Source organism: Rhincodon typus, chromosome 12 (assembly GCF_021869965.1).
Source record: "Rhincodon typus isolate 14 chromosome 12, sRhiTyp1.1, whole genome shotgun sequence".
NCBI lineage: Eukaryota > Metazoa > Chordata > Chondrichthyes > Orectolobiformes > Rhincodontidae > Rhincodon > Rhincodon typus.
The window spans coordinates 51,552,604-51,573,804 of record NC_063343.1 but is presented as its reverse complement, the minus strand read 5'-3'; positions in this window follow the sequence as shown (position 1 = coordinate 51,573,804).

Genomic DNA, 21,201 nt, shown 5'->3' with positions numbered 1-21,201 from the left:
GATGGCAGAAGTGTCGGAGGATGATGCGTTGGATCCGGAGGTTGGTGGGGTGGTAGGTGGGGTGGTACGTGAGGACGAGGGGGATTCAGTTTTGGTTGTTATTGCGGGGAGGGGGTGAGGGATGAGTTGCGGGAAATGCGGGAGACACAGTCGAGGGCGTTCTCGACCACTGAGGGGGGGATGTTGCGGTCCTTGAAAAACGAGAACATCTGAGATGTTCGGGAGTGGAATGCCTCATCCTGGGAGCAGATGCGTCCACTTCACCAACACCTTTCACCCCAACCTTACGTTCACTTGGAAAGAAACCATCTCTGATACCTCTCTCTCCTACCTGGACCCCTCTGTTTCCATCTCTGGCAACCAACTGGAAACCGATATCCATTTCAAGCCCATCGACTCCTACAGCTACCTAGAATACACCTCCTCCCACCCACCTTCCTACAAAAATGCCATCCCCTATTCCCAATTCCTTCGCCTCCACCGCATCTGCTCCCAGGATGATGCATTCCACTCCCGAACATCTCGGATGTCCACGTTTTTCAAGGACCGCAACTTCACCCATTCAGTGGTTGAGAATGCCCTCGACCGTGTCTCCCGCATTTCCCGCAACTCATCCCTCACACCCCCTCCCTGCAATAAAAACCAAAACTGAATCCCCCTCGTCCTCACGTACCACCCCACCAACCTCCGGATCCAACGCATCATCCTCCGACACTTCTGCCATCTGCAATCCAACCCTACCACCAAAGACATTTTTCCCTCCCCACCCTTATCTGCTTTCCGGAGGGACCACTCTCTCCATGACTCCCTTGTCCACTCCACACTCGGCACTTTTCCCTGCAACCGCAGGAACTGCTACACCTGCCCCTACACCTCCCCCCTCACCCTCATCCCAGGCCCCAAGAAGACCTTCCACATCAAGCAGATGTTCACCTGCACATCTACTCATGTGGTATACTGTATCCACTATTCCAGATGTGGCCTCCTCTACATCGGGGAAACCAAGCAGCGGCTTGGGGACCGCTTTGCGGAACACCTATGCTCAGTTCGCACTAAACAACTACACTTCCCAGTCGTGAACCATTTCAACTCCCCCTCCCATTCCTTACACGACATGTCCATCCTGGGCCTCCTGCAGTGCCACAACGATGTCACCCGAAGGTTGCAAGAACAGCACCTCATATTTCACTTGGGAACCCTGCAGCCCAACGGTATCAATGTGGACTTCACAAGCTTCAAAATCTCCCCTCCCCCTACCGCATCCCAAAACCAGCCCAGATTGTCCCCGCCTCCCTAACCTGTCCTTCCTCCCACCTATCCCCTCCTCCCACCTCAAGCCCCACCCCCATCTCCTACCTACTAGCCTCATCCCGTCCCTTTGACCTGTCCGTCTTCCCTGGACTGACCTATCCCCTCCCTAACTCCCCCCCTACACTCACCTTTTACTGGCTCCATCCCCGCCTCTTTGACCTGTCTGTGTCCTCTCCACCTATCTTCTCCTCTATCCATCTTCTATCTGCCTCCCCCTCTCTCCCTATTTATTTCAGAACCCCCTTCCCCTCCCCCATTTCTGAAGAAGGGTCTAGGCCCGAATCGTCAGCTTTCCTGCTCCTCTGGTGCTGCTTGGGCTGCTGTGTTCATCAAGCTCTATACCTTGTTATCTTAAAAATTAGGTGCTGTTCTTCCAGCTTGCGCTGAGCTTTGCTGGAGCACTGGAAGCTCAGGGTCTTTTTTGCAAGCAGAATGTAGATGTTCTGCTAAGCGGCCACCAATCTAAGCTTCATTGTCCATTTTTAGGGCCTGAACTCTCCCATATCCTGGACCCCTACCCCACACAGCAGGCCTTGTTATCACTTAGCCTGCCATTACACACTACATATTGTTAGCTACTAATAGTCTCCATTAACAGCTATTCACCCTCCTAACCAGATTGTTATGAACTCCTTTGTCTGTCCAACGGTTCTTCTCTGTCTTTGGGCTGTATCCCCACCAATTGTTTACTCCTTATACCCTACCCCACCCTATCTTCTGCGTATAAACCTACGTTTTCCCAGCTACCATCAGTTCTGAGGAAGGGTCACCGGACCCAAAACGTTAACTCTGAATTTTCTTCACAGATGCTCCCAGACCTGCTGAGCTTTTCCAGCGACTTCTGTTTTTGTTCCATCCTTACCTGGTAAGGCTTATAAGTAACTCCAGACCCACATAGGTTGACTCTTAACTGTCGTCTGGGCACTCAGGGATAAGCAATAAATGCTGTCTAGCCAGCAACGCCCTCATCCTGTGAATAAATAAAGAAAAATGGCCAGAGGAAGTAGTCCAGGTAGAGGGAGAGTTTTGGAGGTGAGCGAAGGGATCTCCGGGATGGGGAGAGGACTCATGTCCAAAGAATTGGGCATGGAGGCAAAGGCGATAGCAGAAGAGTTCAACATCATGTCATGCCTGAAATTCATTAAGGTGGGGACATAGAGGGATAGAACTGAGACCTTTTGCTGAGTAAGAACATTCAGCATTGCAGAGTGGAAGGTCAGGAGGGATTGTAAATGCATCACAGGAGGTGGGGTCGGGAGAGGGGATGGAGTCAGAAGGAAGGGGAGGGGAGGAAGGTTCCGGAGGGCCTGGAGTATCTGAGTTGTTGTAACATTGAAATTGCCGCTATTCCTTCATCACATGAATTGCTCTGAAAGCTTGTGATTTTAAATAAACCTGTTGGACTATAAGCTGGTGTCATGTGACTTCTGACTTTGTCCACCCCGATGAAGGAGCAGCCCTACAAAAGTTTGTGATTTCAAATCAACCTATTGGACTATAATCTGGAGTCCTGTAGGGGGCAGCAAATCAACTTTTCAGAGATACTTTATATTCCTTTCTGACTAGTGGTAGTCCTTTGCTGTTTTTGTCACAAGTCATAATTGGACAATCACATGGGACTTATGAGAATGAATATTCAACTCATTTAAATCCATTCATTCAGCAAGTTCTTAAAACTCTCTCATTAGTGTCCACATATTTCCAGAGTTTTCACGTTTAGTCTTTCTGGATGTGTAATCACTACATTTGGTTACTTCCTGTGTCACGATGAGCTTCCTGGTACCAGACTCAAAATTTATCTTGTCTCCTTATTATTGAAATATAATCTAAAGTAATATTTGGACTTTTTTTTTCAATTCCCCAAACATTTTAGGTACCCCATAAGATGAATTTGTTTCAGGACTGAAAAGCCCTTTTTTTTACTTGTTCTTCATAAATTGGATTTATGATTCTAGAGATGTATTTTTTTTCCTCTGCAGTGCTTCATGTGTTGGAATGTTACTTTTGCTAACCAGAATTACACATATTATTCAAGTGTCATAGAGCAGAACAGCATAGAAACAGAGCCTTCAGTCCAACTCGTCCATGCTGACCAGATATCCCAAATTAATCTAGTCCCATTTGGCCCAGTTCCCTCTAAACCCTTCTTATTCATATACCCGTCCAGATGCCTTTTAAATGTTGTAATTTTACCAGCCTCAGCCATCTCATCTGGCAGCTCATTCCATTCATGCACCATCCTCTGTGAAAAACGTTGCCACTTAGGACCTTTTTTTAAATCTTTCCCATCTCACATTAAACCTATGCCCTCTAGTTTTGGTCTCCTCCACCCCAGCGAAAAGACCTTGGTTATTCACACTAGCCATACCCTCATGATTTTATAAACCTCTATAAGGTCACCCCTCAGCCTCTGATGTTCCAGGGAAAATAGTCCCAGCCTATTCAGACTATCCCTATAGCTCACAACCTCTAACCCTGGCAATCATCCCCTTAAATCTTTTCTGAACCCTTTCAAGTTTCATAACATCCTTCCTCTATCAGAGAGATCAGAATTGAATGCAATATTCCAAAAGTGGCCATAACAATGTCCTATATAGCTGCAACATGACCTCCCAACTCCTATACTCAATGCACTGACCAATAAAGGCAAGCACCAAAGACCTTCTTCACTATCCTGCCTACCTGTGACTCCACTTTCAAGAAACTATGAACCTGCACTCCAAGGTCTCTTTTTCAGCAACACTTCCCAGGACCTTACCATTAAGTGTATAAGTCCTGCTCTGATTTACCTTTCCAAATGCAGCACTTCATATTTATCTAAATTAAACACCATCTGCCACTCCTCAGCCCATTGGCCCTTCTGATCAAGGTCCCATTGTTATCTGAACAGCTCATGTTATAGTTCGGTCATAACTTCCTCTGACTTTGATTCTAATGCTTTGGCTCTGCCGTTCAATATTTATATTGTTAATTATTGATCGGACATGTGGGCCAGTTAGCTTTGCTGGCTGGATGGCTGATTTGTGCTGCAGAGTGACACCAAGAGCACAGGTTCAATTCTCACACAGTAGGTGAAGTCAAGATGAAGATCCTGTCTTCTTGACCTCACTCCTTGCCTGATGCATGGTGACCCTCCGGGGAACCCTATGGTCCTCTGGAACTGTAGTGATTTTATTAATTGCAGGTGTTTAGGATTGATTTTGCCATGACTGTTGTGCCTTAACTTTATCCTTAGCTATTTCAAAACCATTCATGGAGTGTGTTTGCTTCCTAAATGCAATTATTTGCGCTTATCTTCAACAAACCTGACCCGTCAATATTTTGACTAACTGTGTGCAATTTCTTCATTGTTGGTTCCAACACTGCTTTTAATTTTGTATCCTTCACATCTCAAGTAACAAAAATCTCTTCCCCAGTGATCACAGTTGCTTTTGGGCAAGTGAGGTGATTATATTTAAATGATGAATAGAAAATGAAAGACCCATAGGCATCTAATCATTTATGTGGCTCAAAGTTTTGAAAAATGTTTTGCAACAAGTTTTGAATTGTTTTGAGAAACCTGCATTGTAAACCATACTCTCCTCACAATAAAAATAGCCTTGCACCTTACAATGGGTTTTGCTGTAAAGAACAGACATTGCTCCTTCAGCTAGTGAAGATCTGATGCCTTCTCCCCACCTTGTTAACAGCCTCAAGCTGTTCAGCCAACTGAGAATCAATCGCATAGTTTTTGGCCAGCAGAAAGCCTTTGTCATTGATAATTGGCTACTAATCCATAGACCAATCAGCTACTTGTTGCTGGCTAAATCTCCATTTGTACACACTTTTAGCTCTAGCTCGTCTGCCCCTTCTCCTACTACATATTGATCAGCTGTTAAACATTTACTCTGAGTATTATTGCTTGCTTTCAAAATATGCAGCCATCCTTCGTTTTTAAAATAGTTCTTTTCCCATTTCAGTCCAAAATCAAAAATAGAGTAAATTACAAAAGACACTGTCTTTACACAATAGAATTGACAATTATGAGTAGACTTGAGCATTACCTGTTCAATAATAATCTAGGAAAGAGGACGCAGAAGGGGCAAATTCTGTCCGACAAATCATAACCAACTTGTTTTGAGGAAGTGTCATCAAAAGTAAAGAACCCGACAACATAAGATACTTAGATTTTTTTTTATAAAGTTAAACTCAAAAGTCTATGAACAGACTACTATTTAAACCCAAAGTGGTAAAGCTTCACTATTAACTAAAGAATGGGTAAGAAAGTTCCTGAAGAATAGAAATGAATAACTACTCATTAGGAGGAATGATTTTTTTAAGGCTGGTGACCAGAGCAACTGAGAGTATCTCACTGCTGAAACTGTACATCATCTTGCAACAGAAGAAATTACAGCTGGGGCCCAGATGAAAGCCTGTTGTCCACATAGTTTAAAAAGGCTGTATGTGCTGACAAGGCCAAAGGCCAAGGCTGAGCTCTAGGAAGGAATGTAGAATGATCTATGCTGTTCATAGCACTACTACTGTAACTGATGAAGTGAGGAAATTGTGTCAACTGTCAATCTGTCAGTTATGAAGCTGCATTGAGACGGCTGATAGATGATTGATATTAGGGTCTGTAATTTGGTCAACCCTTCCCCATGAATAATTATTACAGTCACTGGGATCCTCTTTGTTATTGTACAATATGACTATTTTTGCATTACCTCTTCTTGAAGGACAAAGCTTTCCTTCCAGCAGGGATACATAAGTACATGGAGATGTGTAGTCATGCTGGTTGTCTATTTTTGATGATCTTAGGTGGAATGTCATCATTTTCTGGGCCTTTATCCCCGGAAAGACAGTAAATGACCTTGTTAAACTCTGCTTTGGTGGGCTCACTATCTAGCTCCTCCGTAATGGGAAAGTCTGGAATGGCAACGAGAGCTTCTTCAGTGACAAAGCTTTCCCTCACTCACATTTGAGATACTTTTCTACGCACCTTTCTACATGCTGCGAGATTTTTTGTTTCTTGAACCCTTTATACATCCTTCTCAAATGCTTGGGTTCAGCAGCATGTTGTGCTGGTGCAGAGTTTCAGCCAGTATTGATTGGGTAGTGCCAAGCAGTCTGCTGAGACTTGATTCTGGGAGCGAAGAATAAAGTCTGACAGCAACTGTGGAGATAGAAACAGAGTTAACACTTTGAGTCTAGTATGATTCTTCTCTGGATCCAAAGAGAGCTGGAAATGTGATGGGTTTTATGCCATTGAAAAAGGGCACTGGGATAAGTGGAACCAAAGGGATGGTCAGGGAAATATCAGAAGGCAGCGAAGTTTAAGATAAAAGACGTCATAGAGGCATAGAGTTGTACAGTATGGAAACACACCCTTCGGTTCAACTCCACACCGACCAGATATCCTAAATTAATCTAGTAACATTTGCCAGCATTTGGCCCATATCCCTCCAAACCCATCCTATTTATGTGCCTGTCCAGATGCCTTTTAAATGCTGTTATTGTACCAGCCTCCACGACTTCCTCTGGCAGCTTATTCCATGTGCGCACCACCTTCGGTGTGAAAAAGTTGCCTCATAGATCCCTTTTAAATCTTTCCCCTCTCACTATGCCCTCCAGTTTTGGACTCCCCTACCCTGGGAAAAAGACCTTGACTATTCACCATATCCATGCCCCTCATGATTTTATACACCTCCATAAGGTCACCCCTCAGCCTCCGATGCTCCAGGGAAAATAGCCTCAGCCTGTTCAGCCTTTCCCAATAGTTCAAGCCCTATAACCCTGGCAACATCCTTGTAAATCTTTTCTGCACTCTTTCAAGTTTAACAACATCTTTCCTATAGCAGGGAGACCACAATTTAATGTAGTATTCCAAAAGTGGCCCAATCAATGTCCTGTACAGCCGCAACATGTCAGTCCAACTCCTATACTCAATGCACTATCCAACCATGAAACAAAAAGCAAAGGGATTAGTAATGGTTGCGGTAAAGGAACAAAGCATTGGTCCAGAGCAGGTGTTAATAGCAGAATAAAGGTCAGCCCTGATTGAAAGGAAAAACATGAAAAGGAAATACACAGAAAGACTCTTTTAGTGGGAGGGTTGGGGGATAAGATATCAAAATGAAGTCTCAAATTGTTGAACTTAATATTAGAGACTGAAAAGTGCCTAAATGGAAAACTAAGTATTGTTTCCTCAACCTATGCTGGACTTCACTGGAACATTGCAGGAGGCTTCAGGCAGAAATGTGAGCAGGAGAACCAGATGGTGTATTGGAGTAGCTGGTGACTGGAAAAATCAGGATCATGCTTATGGACTGAATGAAAGTGTTCTGTAAAGGGATCAGTCAGTCCATGTTTGATCTCCCCATTGTTGAGGAGACCACATTCTGAGCAGCAAATATAATAGGATGGATTGAAAGAAGCATTTGGATTTTTAGCAAGTTTTTGATGAAGTCCCATATAAGAGGTTATTGTACAAAATGAAAACAGATGGAATTGGGGACGACTGGATTGAGAGTTCTTTACTCAAATAGATATCACTGGGTCAAACTCCTAGAATTCCCTTCATAATGGTTTTGTGGGTCAACCCACAGCATACGGATTGCAGTGGTTCAAGAATGCAACTGACCACCATCATCTTGAGGGCAACTAGAGATGGGTAATAAATGCTGGCCCAGCCAGTGATACCCATGTGCTAAGAATGAATAAAGTAAAATTTGTGGAAGACAACATTAACAGAAAAGATGTAAGGGAGATGAAAAAAAAATGGAGGAATCAAATGGAGTCTTTACAGGAAGCACCTTGTGAAGAAGTGTAGTCAGTTAAAGTGAATGTGAATAAGCAACCATGGCCCAAAATTGGACATTGTAAATTGACCCACGGCTGGAGAAATTGGTCTGACAGAAAATTGACCAAAGTAAATTAAACAGCGGCCAGCAGCTGTTGTCTACAGAGAACAGTGGAAACCAAGGTTAAAGAGGTCACAAAGATTCTGGGGAAACCAGTTACAACCAGCCCAAAGGCTGTGTGTTGGAGAAGTATCAATCAGATTTTCTGGCCCCTTGACTACCAGCCAGTGCCTGAGGATGTGCACCTTACACCTCCCTGGCATGGCAACAGTGAAGGATGTTGACGCGACCTCATTGGATGCTTTGAAACTCCACTCATGGCCTCATTGACATAGATCACAGAACATTCTGGAAGGTCCAGGATGAGGAGGTTAAAAATAAACACCTGGAAACCACCCCACAGTGAAGATTCACAGCAAGACTCATGGCAGAAGACTGTGTGGTAACCCAAGAAGACCCAGGAGAAGATCTGCCCTGACCTGAGAAACCCATTTGTGTTGAAGAGAACCAGCCCTACATCAGAGAGGAAGGAGATTCCAACTGCCCAGCTCAAACATGTGGATTGCTGCAGGTAATATCCTTTCTCAAAGGGATAGAGCTGGATAGAGAGTAGATATTGTGGGAATCTGGGAAATGCTCACATAGTGTTTTCATTAAGGAATATTTTGTTAATAAACTGAATTCTATGTCTCTTTGTCCGCCTCACCGACAAAAGCACTTGGGGAAAGTATTTTTAATACATAAACTGGTCAAAGTGTCCAAAGCACAGACAGCACGAATAATTGTAGTTCAGTTCTCCAGCACATGCAGTGTTGTAGTGTTGTTGTTTTAGTGAAGAGGGAAATTTGATGAACAACAACTTATATTCATAGAGTACTTTTCATTTAATGAAACATCCCAAGGTGCTTCTGAGGAACATTATAAAACAAAGCATGACAGTGAGCTCCATGGGGAGATATAAGATCCACCAAGGGGTGTCTTAAAGGATGAAAGTGAGGTCCAGACTTGTAATGAGGGTATTCAAGAGCAACTGAAGGTGCAGCCACCAATGGTGGAGCGATTGAAAACCATTAACATGCAATAAATATGGAATTTCCTGCATACAGTGAGATAGGGGTCAGTAGCAGATCAGAAACCTGTTAATAATTTAATCCGAACAGTAATATCACTCAATCTTTCCCAATGGCTGAATTCTTAATTTTACAAAAAAGATTGTATTCTTGGAAAACATGCTCTAGGCTTGCAGGTTCCGCATTGTTACTTTTTGAATTATGTTGCATACCCTAACCATACTTTTTAAGGCATTTGCCTGAATCACTGTGCAGTGAATGAGGCAGCAGGGGAGCAATGTCAAAGACAATGCAACTGCATGTGTGCTAAAGATATGTCCTGAAGTTGCAGTGACAGAAAACGCAGCCATTTACAGTACCCTTCCCTTGCTTTCTAATGGTTCTTTGTACCACAAATAATCCTTAGTTATGGAAACCTACTCTCTTTTGTTGCAGGCTGTCAATTGGTTGTGTTACATAAAGATCAAAGTGTGCTCTTTGTTCAACAACTCCAAAGCTGTTGTTTTTTTATTCATTTAATTAGCAGAGATCTCCTGTGTCTGAAAGAACAGGTATTCCTTTGTAAAGATCTTATTCAAACTTATCCAATTAAACCTGTTTGGCTGCAAGGATGTGTTTTGTAGTTGTAATTCCACAGAGGTTTGTATAATTTGCCCTGCTATGTGAATTTCATCAAGTCCATGTATGTATAAAACAATGGTCATATGTTGTGCAAGTTCTCTGTGTCTTTGGTAGTCAGACCAGAGGCACCGTGCAATTAAGAGGCTGAGGTGGCAGAATAAAGCAGAGGGAGGAGTGATGGATATGTTCCAAGGTCTGCTAAAGCCTGTTAAGGAATAGTGGGTTGTGGAGGTTTGAGGCCAGCCTGGACTCTCAGGCAACTCTGAGGTGGGTTTATGGCTGTAGGGAAAGGCTGGGGAAGAAGAGGGGATGGGGAAGCTTCCAGCCAAAGCTTAATGGAATGGTTACGGGTAAGCTAGAAGATTCACACATGAGGTAGGAACTGCAGTCTTGTACAGCAGAGAGTGGACACGATTGTTGATTTGTAGCAAGACACTGGGAGAATTTTTTTTGAAAAAAATTAAATACTTTTGCAGATTCAGATCTCTCCACCGAAGATGTAATCTCTCCTTCTTGTCTTCTTCATTCCAATTGTAGTTGAGTGTGCTAACAGTAATGCATGCACAGCGTGCACTGTGCATCTGTGTAAGGCACAAGAATAGCAGCAAGACAGGACTGTCCAGCAGTTTCTCAGCCACTGCCTGAGAAATAAATGGTGCCAAAGAATAGGATTTAGGAGAGACTGAGAAATTATCAGACAACTTCATAAAATACCAAATGGTTGGCGATTGTTCAATAAGTGATTAAAGGTGAAGCTTGTGGACGACAGAATATTATGTGGGAAAATGTGAGGTTATGCACTTTGCCAAGAAAAATAGAGGAGCTGATTTTTTTTTTACGTAGAGAAAGACTACAGAAAGCTACAGAATGGAGGGATTTTGCGCTCCTTGTCCATGAATCTCAAAAAAACTAGCATCCAGGATCAGTGGGTAAAATCGAAGGCAAATTGAATATTGGCCTTTATTTCAAAGCGAATAGAGAATAAAAGGAGGGAGGATTTGCTAAAAATATATAAGGCACTAATCAGACCACAGCTGGAATACTGCAAACAGTTTTGGGGTGCTTAGTTAAAGAAAGATACACTGGTGTTGGAGGCAGTCCAGAGAAAGTTCATTAGGCTGGTACCAGGTATGGACGGACTCCACTCATGACCTCATTGACATAGATCACAGAACATTCTGGAAGGTCCAGGATGAGGAGGTTAAAAATAAACACCTGGAAACCACCCCACAGTGAAGATTCACAGCAAGACTCATGGCAGAAGACTGTGTGGTAACCCAAGAAGACCCAGGAGAAGATCTGCCCTGACCTGAGAAACCCATTTGTGTTGAAGAGAGACAGCCCTACATCAGAGAGGAAGGAGATTCCAACTGCCCAGCTCAAACATGTGGATTGCTGCAGGTAATATCCTTTCTCAAAGGGATAGAGCTGGATAGAGAATAGATATTGTGGGAATCTGGGAAATGCTCACATAGTGTTTTCATTAAGGAATATTTTGTTAATAAACTGAATTCTATGTCTCTTTGTCCGCCTCACCGACAAAAGCACTTGGAGAAAGTATTTTTAATACATAAACTGGTCAAAGTTCTGAAAAGAAGTTGAGTAGGTTGGGTAGTACTCATTGGAATTCTGAAAAATAAGAAGCAAAATTATTGAAACATGGAAGATTCTTAGGGGACTTGATGGGATAGGTGTAGAAAGATTATTTCCCCTTCTGGGAGAGTCTAGAACCTAATCTCAGAATAAGGGGTCACACAGTTAAGACACAGATGAGGAGGAACATATTCTCTCAGACAGTAGTAAATCTGTGGAACTTTTCATTGTAGAGGTTTAGAGAAGCTGGGCCATTAAGTACATTCAAGACTGAGATGGACAGATATTTAATCGGTAAGGAAATCAAGATAAAAGGCAGAAAAGTGGAGTGGAGGACTGAGATCAGCAAGAACCTTTTCCCTTATCTTTGATATCTATGTGCACCACGACAACAAAACTCTTCCCCCACCGCTGCAAGTTTTTCTCCAGCTCGGAAGAGATGTCCTGAACTTTGGCACCAGGTAGACAACACAGCCTTTGGAACACTTTGCTGCTGAAAAGAGTGTCTATTCCCTCTGATATCCCCTCTGACTACTACATATCTCTTTTCTCCCCACTTGAATGGTATTCTGTACCATGGTGCTTTGGTCTGTTCGCTTAACCTCCTTCTAGTCTGTGTCCCCATCCACACTGGGATAAAGAATCTAATACCTATTGGAGAAGTACACTGGCTGATGCTCCAAAGCTAAATTCTGGATCCTAACACTTGCCCATCTTGCAGTGATACCCTCCTATCTCTGACCATGGATCAAATTTTATGTAATTAATTGAACGGGCATGACTGCCTCCTGAAACATTGTCCAGTTACTCCTTCCCTCTGCCTGATTGCATTGCAATGTCTGCAACCAGTGTTCCTCTAGTCTTCTTATCAGCTGCGTTTGGTCTCTGAGGCCTCAGTGCGGCAGCGACTTCCAGAACTGGAAGATAACGCTGTGATTGCCGTACTGACTCCGATCACCATGCATGGAACATCGGAAAGGCTGCTCAAGCACTCAGTCATGCAGTTTAAAGGGAGCAGTCTCTGCAACTCTGCCACCAGCTCATCAATTCAGAGCTGAAGTTCCTTGAGCTCACGGTGACCACTATTGACCGTGACAGCTGCAACATATCTCCTATGCAGCCATCTCCATTCCATTTAATTGATGAATTTGGATGTTAAGTATTTTAAAAGTGAATTCCCTGACTGTACTCTTCCGCTGAATTGAATTCAATTGAATTAGCTTTATTGCCACATGCACTCAAATGAAAAGTTTTTATAAGTCACCACTTACAGTGCCAACTTGGGTACAGAGTAGCTTTGTACAATCCTTAGTTACAGAATAGAGAAATGAAGGAAAAGTTACGTTACAGCTGTACACAGTAGGTCAGAAAAACAAGAGTTAAAAAGACAAACATTACATTCTGTCTCCAACGGTTCGCCACAGCAGACTATGTAGGGGACCTCCACAGGTGATGGTGACCTACTGCACACACACTGGCATTCTGGACATTTCTGTCTCTGTCTCCCTGCAACCCCAGCCAATTTTCTCTTCCCTGTATAAAATACACTAGGCTATTAGCTCCCAGCTGCAAACATGGAGACTTCCCATCGCCAAAATATCGAAACTCAAAATAAAACTAAACTATGTTTTCCCCCATCTTAACACAGAAAACATAGAAATACAAATCAAACTTAAAGCAATGCGTCATTGCTCTGCTTTCAAACACATGCTCTCAAACAATAACAATGTATTATGAACTTTCTCATTCCTTGTCATTCAGTTTTAATTCTAGGCTGACATAATACTATGTTTGATTCACTGAAGCATTCTCACACTACTAGCTGCCGTTATTACAGATTCATGTTGAGACATTTCATTTGAATGTTGATTTGTCTGTCTGACCTACTCTGTGCATTCAACATAGCTCTTATTCCAAATTTCAGATTTTCTTGTTTATTACTTCTTACTGTAATGGTAAGATATCTAAATTTATTCAGTTTCAATTCACCTTGTGCAAACTCTTGACTGACCTGTTGAATACCAGGCCTGTTTTCATGTATAAGATTGTCCAGCACCTATACTAATTTGAGTAAGGCACAAGTTCTGGCACCTCTCATCATCTGGATGGTGCCCAAGGAAAGCTTGGAAATGTCTTCCAATCTAAAGCCCAATTTCATGCCTTTCCTTATTTGCAGAGTTTCTCGAAATAATTGTACATCTTTACAGAACTATTTATCTTCTTGCTACTGAATAAACCTTTCCCAAGAGTACATCAAGTAGATTCCTGGATGAATGGGCAGTACATGCACCTGATACTTTAGGTATGTACTGCTCTGCCTAATCCATCAGCTTCAGTTTGAATGTTCTGGGGTGGAGATGGAGTACATTGATACTATTCAATCTCTCTAAGAGAATGGTAACCTTACAGCTTCTAACAAAGATGGGACTTCTTTTTAAGATTAGATTTGAAACTTCTATTTCAGTTTTGAAATGAGTCAATCGTATGTTCCTGGAAACATCCATAGTAAAGAGAAACACTGCCTTTTTTTGTGATTTTATTTATAATTAAAGTATAAGTTTCAGTTCAGCAAAAAAAAAACTGTCCCAACCTATTTCTGATTTCTGTGACTCTTAAATTCAGTGAAAAAAACATGACGAGGGCACCTTGAAGAGTTGTGCACATTTCTTGACAGGCGATTAATGATGTTTAGTAGTAACGTAAAGTGATACGGGCAAATCCTGTAAAACTCAAAAGTAGTCTGACATGAAATGATTTATTTTGATAAGGATATTAGGAAACTGTAGATAAACAGCCTGTTTGTAAAGCTTTGAACAACTTACCATTTAAATATTAATTCAGGGAATTTAATATGAACAAAACAAGAAAATGTTTAGTCCATTCAACAATTGGGATTCAATTAAAAAGAACATGATATTTGCACATAATGAAAAGTCCATTGGTAAAGCTGCATAAAAGTACATACCATTCATTGAGTCTCTGAGTCCTGTGGAATTCGTTCAGTAAACTTTTCTCTCCTCTTTTAAAAGCTTTCCAAAATTTCATCCCTTCAACTAAGCTTTTGGTTATCTTTCCTAAAAGTTCCTTTCCAGTCTTAGCATACGTTTTCCCTAGGCTTGTCTAGGAAGCCACTTCATAAAGTTTGTCAATGACGGTATTTAAATGCAACTTGTTGTCACAAATATCAAAAATGATCAGTAGATTCTGGGTGGTTCAACATGAATAGGTAAACTTGAAGATTTAATTGTTCCCCTGCCTGGTTTCTGCTGACCAAATAAAATTAAAATTGATTTATTATTTCAAAATGTTGGTCTGGTTTGCAAACCTCTTTAAGGATGTTATCCAATTCCACTTGGATAAGCTACTCCAGTGGTACTTGCAACTGGTACTGTTCCAAAACAGAGCTACAGTGAACACCTCTCATTTCACTCTACAATGAGTGGCCAACTCTTCACATAAACTGGCCCTGAATTGTCTTTCTAAACCATAGCTCTGACAATCAATTAGACAGCTTTAGCTGAAAAAGCGATTTCAAAAATTTGTTTAATTTTATTTCTTTGACCAGTGACTCAGAATTTAACTTGCTGATTTTGTAAAACACAGCTAAAACCTTCATTCATGAAACAAGATATTGTGGCAATATAGATGACTAATAACTGCCAAGCAAACCATTGAGTTCAAGAGCAATAAATGCTAGTCTTGCCAATGACACTCCCGAACCACAAAAGAATAAAATAAAAATTTAGAATGATTGTTCTTTCACTGATATGAGTGACTGAATTCTTACGATCAAGAGTCCTGGAGTTTCTGACCAGTAGAAATTCCAATACTTTTACTGAGGCTTGAGTCATTATCATTTTTGATAGTGCAGTCCTAGGACTCTTTCTGGAAACATGAAGTCATCATCCTCAGGTCGGGAGTGGCTGATAAAATTTCCTGTTTTGACCCGTATAATTTCTAAGATTGCAAACCATTGTTAAACAGTCTCACCCCCTTTCTGTTTTGGTTAGGTGCTTCTGACTGGTTATTTAGGACTTCATAAGTCCTTACTGGTTCCTCACTGACAATTTTCTACCTGGTTTGATTTTGATTTGTAATGTTTTCATTCCGACTTCGTGTTGTTTTATTTTGATACAATCAACATATTGCAATATATATACACATGCTTGCATACAGATTTTTTTTCAATAATGAAGATCAGGGTTTGAGTGAAGATTTGTAGCTAGTAAGGGGATGAAATGTCTTGCTATCAAACCTCCCAGCTCGGCGAACACACCGCATCTACAATAATGATGATCATAATGTAAGCATTTTCAACTCTATGCAACTCTTTGCGTGTTCGTTTTTTTTTTAAAAAAGACAAATCCTGAGAGGTCTTGGTTGACAGCAATTTCCAGAAGTAGAATTTTAAGGATACCATGTTGAATGTTTCATTGCATTATTAAAGTCCTGGAGGGGCCCTCCTGCCTTCTCTGTGGACGCTGAGGTGACAGCAGTGTGGCATTTGAAAGAAGTCAGTAGAGCTGAACAGAATTCAAGCTGCTGCAGGTGTATCATTAAATTGAAAGGATACTGAGTTCCATCAACACTGCCACTGTAACAGGAATGCAAGGGGTAATGGACACTTTCTCCTGCTTAATTCAGTATGGGGAAATTTCAATTATTCCTAAATAATTTTAAGTATTTATCTTGCTAATCACACCAATGTCCCAATATTTAAAAAATGGGAAAGTATTTTTTAAAAATGCTAAGAAAAATACATAGCCACTGAACATTTTAACTGCGGTGAGAAATGTTAATTCTAAAGTGTCTTTTCCAGAAATATGAGCCCTGTATTGTGTCACTGTTCTAGTACCCACATCTCTAGTTCCAAAAATAAATTGCTTCTGTGCCAGCTAAAGGGGAAATCAGTTTCAGGTGATGCTTTGGAAATAATGTGAAATCTTTTTATTAACTAGTTGTTTAACTTTCTATTCAAACTTGAATACTTTGAATAAAATCAGAACACTGAAATACAACAAAGGTTTTAAAGAAGAAATTTGTGCTAACATTGGCCTGCAGATGTTGATTAACTTGCTCTCTGTTTTTGTCATTGTCTAATCCTTTTCCCTTTAGATTACCAGCATTTGCAATTTTTAACTAGTCAACTTTCAACTTTTCTTTCTTGGCTCTTTTTAAGTTTATCTTTATATTTTCACTCAGATTTTTTGTTTTTTTTCTTTGGACTAAAACAATTTTTGCCCGTATATCATGGCTATAAAACTTCCTTATGGGAGGAAAGTTCAGTCCATACTTTTACTTTTTGTGAACTATGAACCAAGGTTTATTATCTCAGAACTTTAGAATTGCTTTATCTGTTTGATTACTGTATGGCTTTAGACTGGCTCAAAAAACCTTTCCCAAGTGATATGTGTTAGTTGTATGTCTAGCCATTGTATTTGCATTTGACTTCCTGGTATCCCAACCAATTAGATAATGGGAATCACAATGCATTATGGTACAAATACTTACAATGCCATCCTTATTCAAACCCACATGATTACCACATAGGACCAGTGTTAACGCAATCACAACAGGGGGAAACAAATGGTAAAATTGAATGATTCAATTTTCTGGCAGTCATTTTAAAACTAAGCCAAGAATCTGAGAAGTCTTAATAATCTTTAATGTTATCATGTTAAATATTTAATTGCATCTCTAACAGTGGCCTCCTACCTTCACTGATGAAAATCCCCATTAGTTTTGTTCAGTTTCACTATTCAATAAGACCCTGTGAAAGTCAGAATTGAAGAATGGCAGAGACAAGTCCACAGAGAAAGAAACTGTGGAAATGGAGGCTGAATGTAACGAGGCAGCACCCAGGTTCAGCAAAGTGAATCTGAAGATGATATTATGGCTGAACGACAAGGATATTTTGTTTCCTATGGACATGAGAAAGAAGGCTGCTGCTCGAAACAGGCAGATGCGGCCAAAGGTTGCTAAAGAGGTCAGCAAGCCGCAGTGTGGGACCTCACTCCAGAAAATGTTCAATTATCTAATCAGGGCAGGAAAAGTGAGTGACAAGACACAGTTGAGTACAAACTCCCTCAATGCCTTGCATATTTCCTCCTCCACATCACTTCTTGCTCTATAGGTGCACCCATCTTTCTCTCTCTGCTGAAGTACTACAAAACATTCCCATCTGACACACTCCCTCACCTTTATAAGGCAGCATGTATTTGTCCTCCAGTAAAGGCAATAAAAGTTCATGAGAATGGTCCCAAGGATAAGAGGATTGGTTCCTGTGATGAGGTATTGTTCTATCAAGAGAACTTGAGTATTCTTGGCTTGTATTCCCTGGGGTTTAGAAGAATGAGAGATTAGTTACTTATTTTCTTGGTCTTAGACCAGCAGATGGTTAAGAAGAAAGTTGCTGCTATAATTATAAAAGCAAAATACTAGGAACTGTTGTAGTGCAGTGGCAGTTCCATCTGCTCCAGTGATGTGTAAAAACATCTCTGAACAGGTTGATTAGAAAATATCTAAAAGCAAAATACTTTGGATGCTGGAAATTCGAAAGAAAAGCTAAAAGTGATGGAGAAACTCAGCAGGCCTGGTAAGATCTGTAAAAGGAGGGAAAACAGAGTTCGTGTTTCTCCACAGATGCTGCTAGAGGTGTGGAGTTTCTCCAGCTCTTTCTGTTTTTATTGTTGATGTTGCCTCTGCTCCTCCTGTTCCTCATCTGTGGTCCAAGGGACCACTGCATAAGGGAGTCCTACGAAATAAAAGGCTAGAAACTCCTAGAAATGACCTCCAGAGTGTTGGAAATCAACAGAAAGCACAAGCATGCTTACAGCAAAAGGCCTTGAGCAAAGGTCTTTTACTTGGTCAAGGAGCCAATACCAGAGCTCAGTATTTAAAATAAATCCTGTCCATTTGGTTGCCCAGGCCCATTAAATCCCATTGTCCTTTCGTTTTAACTTCGCTGTCGAGTTCCAAGAAACCAGCATATAGCTTAAGGTCTAAATCCAGGGTTAAAGTAGTAGCTAAAAAGCAATTTAATTATTTAAATAGCAGAGTTGCCCATGCTAAAGGGATTCCCCCTCTACACAGCCGATGCTAAAGATTTGGAGGTTTCCCGACACATCGGTATTTCCAGGCGCTCCAAACTAACCCGCTGAGAAATCAAATCACCGTCTCAGACTGAACTGCCCCCACACTGTGCCTTTCCCATTCCGGATCCACGTGTTAGGGCAAGCTTGAGATAGATTCGTGCTGACGTTTTTTTTTATCCAAACCCCCATGAAAAAGTTCCTGCCTCATTAGTAAAGCCAAAAGTGAGAAAATCACGATGCGGGCAGTTCAGTTCCTTATCTGTGTCTTAACCTTCTTCGCATGCCTGTCAGACTCTCCACAGCAGTAGCAGCAGCCCACTCTCAGGGTCTCTTTTTCTTTCTTTCTCTCGGTACTTTTTTCCAGAGGGTCCACAGAATTGCAGCGGCAGGAAACGGTAAGGAGGAGGATTGAAAGAAATAGCTTCTGCCTTCAGGGACGGGAAATATTGTGCGCCATCACCCTCTGTCACTGGGCTGGGATATATGTCTGTCAACCTGTGCATTTTACAAAATGAAACTAGGCCTGATAGCCCAAGGCAGGACATGGCACTGTCGAACGGGATGAAATGACAGACCTGTCAACGTACAGAGACAAACACTGAAACAAGTTTTTTTTTTAACATGAAAGACTCGTGTTGTTTGATAGGAAAAATATGCCTTGAACAAAAAAAGGCAAGTTGTGGTTCCATCTATCTGGTTTCACAAATTGGGTGATGTTACAAACTTTGGTTTCATTGGCCTTGGCGATATCAAGAAAATATATCTTTTTAAGTTGTATCTAGTTTTGAGCTTTAGGTGTTTAGCCCTTTGATTCTGGGTAAAGTTTCCCATCATTCACAAAGATCCAATATAAATTTTCCCTGATGCAAAGCAAGTTTCCTTACAAAAACAACTATTATTCTTTCTCCTTTCAGAATGTTTATGTAAATATGTTTATAAATTCTTCAGTGACCTTAAATTTCCAGAAATTTCTATCTTTAATAGTTGTAGTGTTAGATGTCACTGATTATAGAGGCTCTCTTTTTTATGCTAATTATTTCCCAGATATGGAAAAAAAACTTAACTTTTGGAAGTAAATTGCTTCTACAGGAGGATTTTCTATTTTAATTTTAATTAAAGTTCTTCCTTTGGGCACAAAGGAGTAGAAACAGTATTCACTGGATCATTTCACCATTTAATCAGATCATGGATGATACTTCATCTCAATTCCAGTCTCCTGCCTGGTCCCCATGTCCCTTGATTGTTTTAGAGTACAAATTTCTACTGTTCAATGTATTTTATGACTGAACATTCATAGATCTCTGGGGTAGAGAAAGCCAAAGATTCACAGCCCTAAGTGAAAAGATTTCTCGTCCATTCCCAAATGACTGTCTTCAAAGCCCGTGGGAAAATCTTTCCCCTCTCTCAATGATGATTTCCTGATCTGAGCCATGCAAATGTAGAATACTGATTACTCTACAAATGCATATATCCCATATATAGGATAAAACAAGGAACTGTGAATCCTGGACATCTGAAACAAACAAAAACAGGGATTGCTGGAGAAATTCAGAAGGTCTGGCAGCATCTGTAAAAGAAAGTTAATGTTTCTAATCAGGTGAACCTTCTTCAGAACACTTAACTCTGTCTTCTCCTTTGGTTTTGATTGTGAATAATGAATATTCACATTTTGGTCTTGTGAATTGGAGATGTGAGCACAATCCAGGCTGACACTATTATATTACTGTTTTGTTGGAGGTAAGGTCTTTTAGATGAGATGTTAGGAGGCTGGATGAAGCCTGAGTTTATGTGAATGTAAAAGATCCCATGTCATTATTTGAAGAAAAGCAGCTGACTTGCCTTAGTGTTCTGACTAATTGTTAGCCCTTAACCAGCATCACTAATCTAGATTACCTGGGCATAACACTTTGCTTTGTGGGAGAACGGTGTGTGCCAGTTCAGCTGCTGCATTCTTTCCATTACATGAATGACTACACTTCAAGAGCACTGGACTGATTGTAGATTGTTTACAGATGTCTTGAGGTTATGAAAAATGTTGGTAATTCAAACCCCTCCTTCTTTAAAGTAACCACCATAAAAAGTAACGCTCAAAACGAAATGACTAGGACTTATGGTTTCTAAATAAGGGGTGAGCCATTTAGGCCTGAGTTGAGAAGCAGATAGCTGGAGATACTCATTGAAAACAGAGACCACCAAGTTTTTAACAGGGAAGGCGATAGCCTAGTGGTGTTATCGTCAGACTATCAATCCAGAGACACAGGCACAGGTAATGTCTGGGGACCTGGGTTTGCATCCCATCATGGTAGATTGTGGAATCTGAATTCAATAAGACACATGGAAATAAAAGTCTGATGATGACCATCTGGCTCACGAATGTCCTTGAGGGAAGCAGACTATGCTCAATACCTGGCTTGGCCAGTCCCACAGCGGTATGGTTGACTCTTAACTGCTTTTTAGGCAATCATAGAAGAGCACTGGCCTGACCAGTGACATCCATATCTTTGAGAATGAGTCAAAAAAAAGGGGATAAAAAAGGGACAGTGATCCCACTGAATGACAGAGCTGCGGGCCTACTCCTGATCCTACTTCATGTGTTAAAGGAGCAGCTTTCTTTCTTGAATGTGGAATACTAGTGGATGTGAGGTATTCAGGTTTTCGAGAAAGAGAAAATAT